Source organism: Suncus etruscus, chromosome 9 (assembly GCF_024139225.1).
Source record: "Suncus etruscus isolate mSunEtr1 chromosome 9, mSunEtr1.pri.cur, whole genome shotgun sequence".
Classification (NCBI taxonomy): domain Eukaryota; kingdom Metazoa; phylum Chordata; class Mammalia; order Eulipotyphla; family Soricidae; genus Suncus; species Suncus etruscus.
Genome location: NC_064856.1, coordinates 60,523,231 through 60,533,845, shown reverse-complemented (window position 1 = coordinate 60,533,845; position 10,615 = coordinate 60,523,231).

Here is a 10,615-nt window from a genome sequence, read left to right as displayed (position 1 = left end):
GGGATCATATGGGATCAAACCCAGGTCAGCCGCTTGCAAGGCAAATGCTCTACCTACTGTTATGACTCTAGTCCCCATATGTCTTTTTAAAATATATATTTAGTAGTCACGCAAAAGAGGAAAAGATAGCAAAGATAACTGAATTTGTAAAGGAGACAATTAGAAATCGCGGAAAGTAGTCAGGGCAACCAAGTGAAAAATGAATAAGTAAACATCAAAAAGGTAATGTGCATGAATATTTTCTAAGCCCCAGCTGTGTGCAAGAATACTACTGGAGATGCAAGTTTTTCAATCTCAAAGACAATATGATATTAAAAAGTAAATTTAAAAAACTAAATTAAAATAATATCTATAAAAATATTACAGTACTGGGGCCAAAGTGATAGCACAGTTTGTAGGGCATTTGCCTTACATGCAGCTGACCCAGGTTCAATCCCTGACATCCCATATGGTCCCCTAGCATGCTAGGAGTAATTTCTGAGCACAGAACCATAAGTAACCCCTGAGTATCACTAGATGTGGCCCAAACTCCCAAAAACTATTTTGGAAAAAAAAAAATTACTGCTGTGAGCCAAATTTTGTTTGCAGTCTTCAGCACCTGCAAACAGGTCCTTCGTGGAGTTCGGGAAAAATTCCACGGGGGAGAAGGTGGGCACGCGGAATGGCGAATGACGGAAATATATTGTAAAAATGAATGAAACCACACAGATTGCATGGGGACTCGCGTTTACAAGGAGCGAAACGGAGACAAATTTATTTTTTGAGCTGGCTGACTTTTAAAGGTTAGAGGCAGGGAAAAAAGGTGCAAATTCTAGACATCAAAGAGGCTGGGAGAAGAATGAAGGACTTTGGCTTAAATTAGCATTTAAAAGAGCTGATACTGAAGGTGAAAAGGCAGCTTGTTTTGGGTTCACTTTGTATTGGGTAAAACAGAAGGAAAACAGGTAAATTATCAGGGAAGTTGGAAGAGTGAGGAATGTTTCAGAGTTTCGGAGGAAAAGTGAAAATTACTTTGTTTTGAGCTAAGTTTATGGAAAAACCTTGGTTTAGGCGCCAAGGTAGCAAAAATTACAGGGAGCTGTTAAGTGGGTGACTTAGGCGGGATTAGTACTGTCCTTAGAAAGAATTTACTAAGGCCTGATTTCTAATAATGGTTAAAAATAAAGAGAGAGATAGTTACAGCCACATATTTAGAATTATTGCCAAACCATCCACGCAAAGGGTCAAGTGATTTTGACTGCTCTAAGTGGGCCTTTTTGGCAAATAATTCCTTTTCAGGAGAGCACTACACTTTGGTGTGTGCTTCTCCTGAGTGGGATGTGGCAAATTACAGTACAGCTTGGAAAGATAGGACTGGGGTTAAGCCACATGCCTTGCATGCAGCTAATCAGTTCAATCCCTGACACATGGTCCTCTAAGCATCATTGGAGTTATCCCCAAGCACAGACCTGGGTTAGCCTCTGAGCACCACCAGATATGGTCCTCCAAAAGAAGCAGTGATGATAATAATAATACAGTAAAAAAATAATACCACATAGCTTTTTTTTTCATTTTCCACAATATTTATTAGTAAACATGAATTACAGCAATCAGAAAACAAGTTAAAAACTTTTCTTCTAAAATATTTTAGTGTAAATTTATTTTTTTTATTTTTTTAATATAATTTTTATTTTGATCATAGTGTCTTACATATTGTTGACAATAACATTTTAGGTACATATTTACATAAAATCAGGGGGGATTCCCATCACCAAATTGTCCTCCCTACCCTTCCGTTTTTGTCCTACCTCCCGTTTCCTCTTCCCTCACCCCCAGGGCGGCTAGAATATGTGGTCCCCTCTGTATCCAATCCACTGCTTAGTAGTCTTGCAACTGTTTGGTCTTGATGCTTCCCTTGTCTCCCCCTCTAACTGTAGGCAGGACTAGCTAGTTCAAGTTGCGTGGTTTTGCCTGAAAAAGAGAAGATAAATAAACTGGGGTAAGAGTCTAATACTCCCAAAATGGGCGGAATCCTTCTAGAGTCTCTCATCAGCGATTTGGGGGATGAAGGAGAGAAAGAAGGTGAAACACTCCACCAGTAGCTTTCTAAATAATCTCTGTATCCAGATTTGCCTTCCACTCCATTCTATACAAGTCATGTTAATTTCCCTAAAACAGCATTCTGAGCAATTAATACAGATCCATTTTATTTATATATAGCTTTTGTGAAACATGATAATTTTTAGTGATCCATGAGCACAGAGCCAGAAATAAGCAATGAACATGGCCAGGTGTGGTCCAAAAACAGGATAAAAAATGCAACAAGCAAAAAGCCAGAAGTAACGTCTGATCACCAGATATGGTCCAAAAACAAGCAAGTAAGCAAAACAAAACAAAAATCTATAGCACTTTTTCTTTTTCTTTTTTTTTTTTTTGGTTTTTGGTTTTTGGGCCACACCCAGCGGTGCTCAGGGGTTACTCCTGGCTATCTACTCAGAAATAGCTCCTGGCAGGCACGGGGGACCATATAGGACACTGGGATTCGAACCAACCACCTATGGTCCTGGATCGGCTGCTTGCAATGCAAGGCAACCGCTGCTGTGCTATCTCTCCGGGGCCCAACAACAGATATTCTAATGAAGCAAAATTTGCACATCATGGGCTAGGAAGATGACTTTTTTTTTTTTTTTTTTTTTTTTTGGTTTTTGAGCCACACCTGGTGACGCTCAGGGGTTACTCCTGGCTATACGCTCAGAAGTCGCTCCTGGCTTGGGGGACCATATGGGACACCAGGGATCGAACCGCAGTTCGTCCTAGGATAGCACAGACAAGGCAGGCACCTTACCTCTAGCACCATCGCGCCGGCCCCTAGGAAGATGACTTAAAGAGACAAAGAGCACATACCTGGCAAGCAGGAGCCCTAGGTTCAGTCCACACCACATGGTCCATGAACACAAAAGAGAGTGGCCTGCCAAGCACCACTTGTATGCACCCCCTCAAAAAAAATCTTTTTTTTTTTTGGTTTTTGGGCCACACCCTGTGACGCTCAGGGGTTACTCCTGGCTATGTGCTCAGAAGTCGCTCCTGGCTTGGGGGACCATATGGGACGCCGGGGGATCGAACCGCGGTCCTGTCCAAGGCTAGCGCAGGTAAGGCAGGCACCTTACCTCTTGCGCCACCGCCCGGCCCTCAAAAAAAATCTTAGCATCATAACAATAACTGTATTGGACCAGAGAGATAGCACAGCGGTAGTGTTTGTCTTGCACGGGGCCGACCCAGGAGGGACAGTGGTTCGATTCCTGGCATCCCAGATGGTCCCCCGAGCCTGCCAGGATTGATTTCTGAGCCAGGAGTAACTCAAGTACCGACGGGTGTGACCCTCTTCAAAAAAGCAAAACAAAACAAAGATAACTGTATTAATGAATGGAGGATATATGGACCAATGAACAGGGAAGTAGTTTGAAAGCAGATTATCAAATATTGGGGCCAGAGTGATAGCACAATGGGTAGGGAGTTTGCCTTGCATGTGGCTGGCCTGGGATTGACCCAAGTTCAACCCCGCCCCCTTCCCAGCACTGAGCCAGAAGTAACCCCTGATGGCCACTGGATGTGGCCCAAATCAAACAAAAAAAGATGATTATCTTTTACAACAAACTAAGAAATTTAATGCTATTCTATCACTCTCTTCTAAGGTTTGTGAGCTTCAGGAAATTAATCAGTAGAAATAATAAATTAAGATGGGGTCAGAATTGCAAGAAGTGAAACATTAGTGGGAGTGGATTTTTTTTTTTTTTGAGGTTGTAATACCAGCTTAACTGGCTCTGGGAGTGGTGATAAAGTCAGCTGAAGATGTAGGGTAGGGCAACAATATTGAAGGGCTTGAAAGTCAGGCAAAAGCATATAAACTGGGTTCTAATTAATGTGTTTCCCTACCTGGGGAAAGTATTTTATCTTTTCTAAAATCTAGTTCTTTGGGGGGAGGAGGAGCGTACCTCTGATATTCAGAGGCCACCCATAGCACAGTGATCAGCAGGGCTCACTCTTGGTGGTGTTGGGAGAATCATGCAATGCCAGTGATTGAACTTGAACCTGCCAGCATGTAAGGCATGTGTTTTAATCCATTGAAATATCCCATCCACCTGTTGAGATCAACTTGTTTCTTTTCTTAGGAATTCTGGAGTTGTAAATACAATTTTCTATAATACTTACACTTATTATGTGATTCTTAAATCTTGACTGCTTAAGACATTAGGCATGGGGCCGGAGAGATAGCATGGAGGTAAGGTGTTTGACTTTCATGCAGAAGGTCATCGGTTCGAATCCCGGCATCCCATATGGTCCCCCGTGCCTGCCAGGAACAATTTCTGAGCATGGACCCAGGAGTAACCCCTGAGCACTGCTGGGTGTGACCCAAAACCACACACACACACACACACACACAAAAGACATTAGACATTTCAATTCCTTTAAAACACATTGGCTGGATCAATAGCACAGTGGGTAGGGCTTTTGTCTTGTACATAGCTGACCAGGGTTCGATCCCTGGTATCCCATATGATTCCCCAAGCTTATCAGGAGTGGAGCCAAGAATAACTCATAAGTGCAACAGTGTGTGGCAAAAAAAAAAAAAAAAAAAAAAAAAGAAAAGAAAAGAAAAGAAAAGAAAAGAAAGAAAGAAAGCACATAAGATGTTGGCAATAGGTGCTGGAGAAATAGTAGAGCACTTCTCTTGCATGTGGTCCTCCTAGGTTCAATCCCTGATACCTCATCTGGTCTCCCTGACTCCAACCAGGAGTGATCCTCCCTAAGTGCAAGCCCTAAAAATTGCCAGGAATGCCCCCCCAAATCCATATAGATGCTAATGGAAATTTCCAACAAATTCAGATTCTTTTTGTTTTGTTTTTTACATAACTTTGGTCAGAGACAACAGGGGGCTCCTCCTGACTTTGGGTTCATGGGTCTGTTGTGGTTCTAGGAACCAAACCTGGGCCTTCAGTTAAGGTACTTGCCTTGTATTCGATTAACCCTGCTTTGTTCTCTAGCAATACACATGGTTCCCTGAGCATTGTCAGGAGTGACTCCTGAGTCCAATCTGGGCCTTCAGTCAGCCTTTGAGCTTTCTCTCTAGCTGCCACACAATAAGTTTTTTTTTTTTTTGGGGGGGGGGTCACACCCGGCAGTGCTCAGGGGTTACTCCTGACTCTATGCTCAGAAATCACTCTTGGCAGGCTTGAGGGACCACATGGGATGCTGGGATTCAAACCACCGTCCTTCTGCATGCAAGGCAAACACCCCACCTCCACGCTCTCTCTCCAGCCCCACAGCACACTAAGATTCTTAAGCACAGTATTAATATATTGTAGAGATAAATGTGACTAGATATAGTAGCAGGAAGAGACTACAGGGAAAAAACTATAGAAGAATTTACTAGGGTCTATATTATTATGAATGCAATACCTCCCTCCATAGGGAAAAAGAATTTCGAGGAAGAAAGCTTTGCTTTAGGGCTGAGGAGATGGTTCAAAGGGCTGGAGCATATGCTTTGCATGTGAGTGGCCGGTTTCTATTTATAGCACTGCTCGACTCCCTAAGTAATAGACAACGAAAGAACCATCGGCTATAACCCCAAAATAACAATCGCTTCTCGGCCTTTTGGCTAAGATCAAGTGTAACCCCAAAATAACAGCAAAAAAGAAAAATAGGATTTACAGGAAAGTAACACAAGGACTTGGTAATTTATTGAATATTAAATTTGGTCAAAAGGAAAGAGAGAACAGACACGTTTCAAGTATAGAACAGTGTGATCCTCGGGAGTTGGAGAGATGTGGGTAGAGCACTTGCCTTGCATGCGGCTGACCCAATCTATGAGCCTGCCAGGAGGGATTCCTAAGTTCAAAGTCCAGAGCCTGCCAGGAGCAATTTCTTTTTCTTTTTTTTTTTTTTTTTTTTTTTTGGTTTTTGGGCCACACCCGTTTGACGCTCAGGAGTTACTCCTGGCTATGCGCTCAGAAATCGCCCCTGGCTTGGGGGTACCATATGGGACACCGGGGGATCGAACCGCGGTCCTTCCTTGCCTAGCGCTTGCAAGGCAGACACCTTACCTCTAGCGCCACCTTCCCGGCCCCCCCGAGCAATTTCTGAGCATAGAGCCAGAAGTAACTGCTGAGCGCTGCCAGGTGTGTCCCCCAAACAAAACAAACAAAACAAAAACAAAAACAAAAAAAAGAAGAGTAACCTCTGAGGGCTGGAGCGAAGGCACAGCAATAGGGCGTTTGCCTTGCACGAAGCTGATCCAGTACGGGAAGCTGATCCAGTACGGACTGTGGTTTGATCCCTTGGCTCCCCCAGCGTCCCATATGATCCCCCAAGCCAGGAGCAATTTCTGAGCTCATAGCCAGGAGTAACCCCTGAGCGTCCCCCCCACCAAAGAGAGTAACCTCTGAGCTTCACAGGGTGTGACCAAAAAAAAATGAAACAAAATACTGTGATCCTTAGGGCTAGAGATTGGCTCAAGTATATTGCATCACTTCTTTAAGGAACTAGACTCAATCTCAATCTCCAATCTCCAGCACCACATTGACTCCTGAACACTGGCAGATAGCCCCTGGGCCCCCAAGGACTCCCAAGAAACATATTTAAAGCAATAAAAACAAATGAGGGGTCAGAGAAATAGTAGAGGCGAAGGTGCTTGCCTTGCACACAGCCAACCCCATTTCATATCAATTGATCTCAACGCTCAGCACAGGTTGATTCCTAGAGCATTGTCAGGAGAGACCTTCAAGCACAAGCCAGAATTAGATCCCAGCATACCATGAAGGATGGCCCAAACCTTCACCCCAAAAATGAGCATTTAATATGATTTATAAATAATGCAAAAATAAGCGCATTAATATTACCAAGTCATACAACAATAGTTTTCCAGAGTGTATAGAAGAAAGCTGACATATAAGTGTTAATACTAGCAAATTGAAGTGGATATATTCAATATTCAATTTTCAGGGTCAGAGATGTAGCTTAGTAGAGGACATGGTTTGAGGTCCTAGACTTACTCCCAACACTGCAAAAAGTAAAAATAGGGGCCAGAGCCATGGCGCAAGCAGTAGGGTGTTTGTCTTGCAAGTGTTAACCTAGGGCGGACCACTGTTCGATCCTTGGTGTCCCTTATGGGCCCCCAAGCCAGAAGTGATTTCTGAGCGCATAGCCAGGAGTAACCCCTGAGTGTCACTGGGTGTGGCCCACCCCCAAAAAAAACAATTAAAAAAACAAAAACAAAAGTAAAAATAAAATCCAGTTTTCTATAAACAAAAAGCTAAATCTAAACAATGACCTGAATTTTCATACATTCATGATGTGATGTACATATTTCAAAATTATCAGTATGGGGTCCACAGTGACAGTTCAGTGAGATGAGCACACACTTTATGGAGGTCCAAGATTGATCCCTGATATACATGATACCTCCAAACATATACAGAAGATCAAAACAAAAAATTGCCAAGGTCTCTCCTACTTAGTAAAGGTATTATATTTTATTCATATTTTTGAGGGGTGTCACACAATGGCAGCACTCAGGGTTTACTCTTGGCTCTATGCTCAGAAATCGCTCCTGGCGATTTCTGATTATGGCAGGGGGACCAAATGGGATGCCGGGATTCGAACCACCGTCCTTCTGCATGCAAGGCAAAACGCCTTACCTCCATGCTCTTTCTCCAGCCCCTTTATTCATATTTTCAATTTTTCTATCTTGGTATTGCTCCCAAGTTTTTCCTATAAACCCATTGCTGTGGAACTCACAATTAGCAAATTTTAAATAAATGACTAACTTTTCTTACAATTTTTATTATGTTTCAAGTTTATTTTTTTTGGGGGGGGGCCACACCCTGTGACGCTCAGGGGTTACTCCTGGCTATGCGCTCAGAAGTTGCTCCTGGCTTCTTGGGGGACCATATGGGACGCCGGGGGATCGAACCGCGGTCCGTCCTAGGCTAGCACAGGCAAGGCAGGCACCTTACCTCCAGCGCCACCGCCCGGCCCCTGTTTCAAGTTTATTAATTAAAAGATCATGCAGGTCAAGAAAGTGGCTCAGTGGTAGAACACACTGCCTATGGATTCCAACTTTGGCGCTGAGGAACAAGAGATTACAGAAGACCCTGGTTCAGTCTCTGGCACAGCATATAATCCCCCTGAGCACTGCAGGGTATGACCCAAACAAATGAAAGAGACCAGGTCTTACGGCACAGTGAATAGTCTCTTTGAAGTTTACATTGGTAATTTTGAACACTTTTCTATCAGACTATATTACCAGATATGAAGAATGACTTGTCAAAAATAAAAGACCCGGGCCCGGAGAGATAGCACAGCGGCGTTTGCCTTGCAAGCAGCCGATCCAGGACCAAAGGTGGTTGGTTCGAATCCCGGTGTCCCATAGGGTCCCTCGTGCCTGCCAGGAGCTATTTCTGAGCAGACAGCCAGGAGTGACCCCTGAGCACCGCCGGGTGTGACCCAAAAGAAGAAAAAAATAAAAAATAAAATAAAAGATCCACACATGAAGGCATTTTTGTAAATTGTTAAGCTCTTACAGAAATTATTAAAATATATTATTAATCTTGGGCCGGAGAGATAACATGGAGGTAAGGCGTTTGCCTTGCATGCAGGAGGATGGTGGTTTGAATCCTGGCATCCCATATGGTCCCCCGCACCTGCCAAGAGCGATTTCTGAGCATAGAGCCAGGAGTAACTCCTGAACGCTGCCGGTGTGACCCAAAAACCAATATATATATTTATTAGTCTTGGGTCCAGAGCAATAGCTCAGTGGGTAGGGCTTTTGCCTTGCAAGTAGCTGATCCAGGTTTGATCTGTGGCATCTCATGTGGTCTTGAGCCTGCCAGAGCCAGGATTAAGGTCTGAGCACCGCAGGTTGTGGCCCCAAATATATATATAATACATATACATATATAATAAACAAGGTATATACATTTTAACATGTAATATATATATGTCCTGCTGTTTTGAAACTAGAGGGTATCTAAATTACAAAGTGAAAGATATTAAAACTGAAACAATGTTTCCGCAAAAATGATTCTTTAAAAACACAAACAAAAGCATGTAACTAATCCCATAGAAAAGATAGTTTTCCTTGTTGAGGATAAAGGTCAAATGAATCTGAGCTAACACATGGGACTGGAACCATAGTACAGTGGATAGGGCACTTGCCTTGCACCCAGCCAGCCGGGGTTGGATCCCCCAGCACTCCACATTCGCCCAATCCTTCAGGAATGAATCCTGAGCACAGAGCCAGGAGTAAGCCCTGAGCACCAACAGGTGAGAACCAAAATCCAAAATAAAAAAAGTTAAAAAGCAACACTTGGGGCCGGAGAGATAGCATGGAGGTAAGGTGTTTGCCTTTCATGCAGAAGGTCATTGGTTTGAATCCCGGCATCCCATATTGTCCCCTGAGCCTGCCAGGAGCTATTTCTGAGCGTGGAGCCAGGAGTAACCCCTGAGCGCTGCCGGGTGTGATCCAGAAAACAAAAATAACAACAACAACAACAACAAAAACCAAAATAAAACAAAAACACTTAACACAATAGCTAATAAAATAATGGGGGGGGGGTCGACTAGTCCAATACACAGCCAAGATATAAAGATGTTGGGATTGTTAGAAACCCTCTGGGCCATCTCACAGCATTTCATCAGGTTTAAAACATTCTAAAAAACCACATGCCTCTCTTGAAAATACGGCTGGAAATCTGCTCAAGGACCTTCTCCCGTCGTGGGAGGCTTCCAGTCCTTTCCTCTTTATCTTCGTCTGAATTGGGGGTGGAGGGGCGGTGGAGGCGGTGGGCAGGAGGCGGGAAGGAAAGAAAATTGGATCATGAACTCCGGGCAAAAGCTATTTTGACGTGTCGGTTTGAGTTTGGGTCCTTTGAAATCCCTACCATTTATTGACCGCGGGCTTGAGAACTCGGGCAAGTCAAATACACCCACACACTCGCTAGGATCACACATTCATTCACACACACACACACACACACACACACACACACACATTCTGAAAACTCACCCCCCCCCTCACACACACACACATTCTGAAATCCCTACCATTTATTGACCGCGGTCTTGAAAAGTCGGGCAAGTCAAACACACACACACACTCGCTAGGATCACACACACACACACACACACACACACACACACATATTCTATCAAGAACTGTGTGTTCCAAATGAGGCGGGGGTTGGGGTGGGGTGGGGGACTGGAAGCCTGCAAGCATGCCTCCATTTCTGTAGAGCCGAAAGGTCGTAAACGATGGGCACGCTTCATTTTACGGTACCACTCCTTGAAAGAAGAAAAAAAGAAACAGTATCTGTGGGATGGAAACATAGTTTCAAAACCTTCCGGCTCTTGGGGAAGCTCTGATCCTACTTGGATGGACGTTGAACTGAAAAAAAAAAATACAACAGGGGGGCTAGTTCCAGCACCATCGCCCCACTCCCTCCAATAAAAAATAATGAACACCCCCCCCAAAAAAAAACAACCAGATGCAATCAACACTCCCCCGAAACGCCCGATCCTTTTTGCAAACACTTCTCGATTAAGAATCCGGGTGTGTTCGAGGTGGTTCCTCGGGGAACGC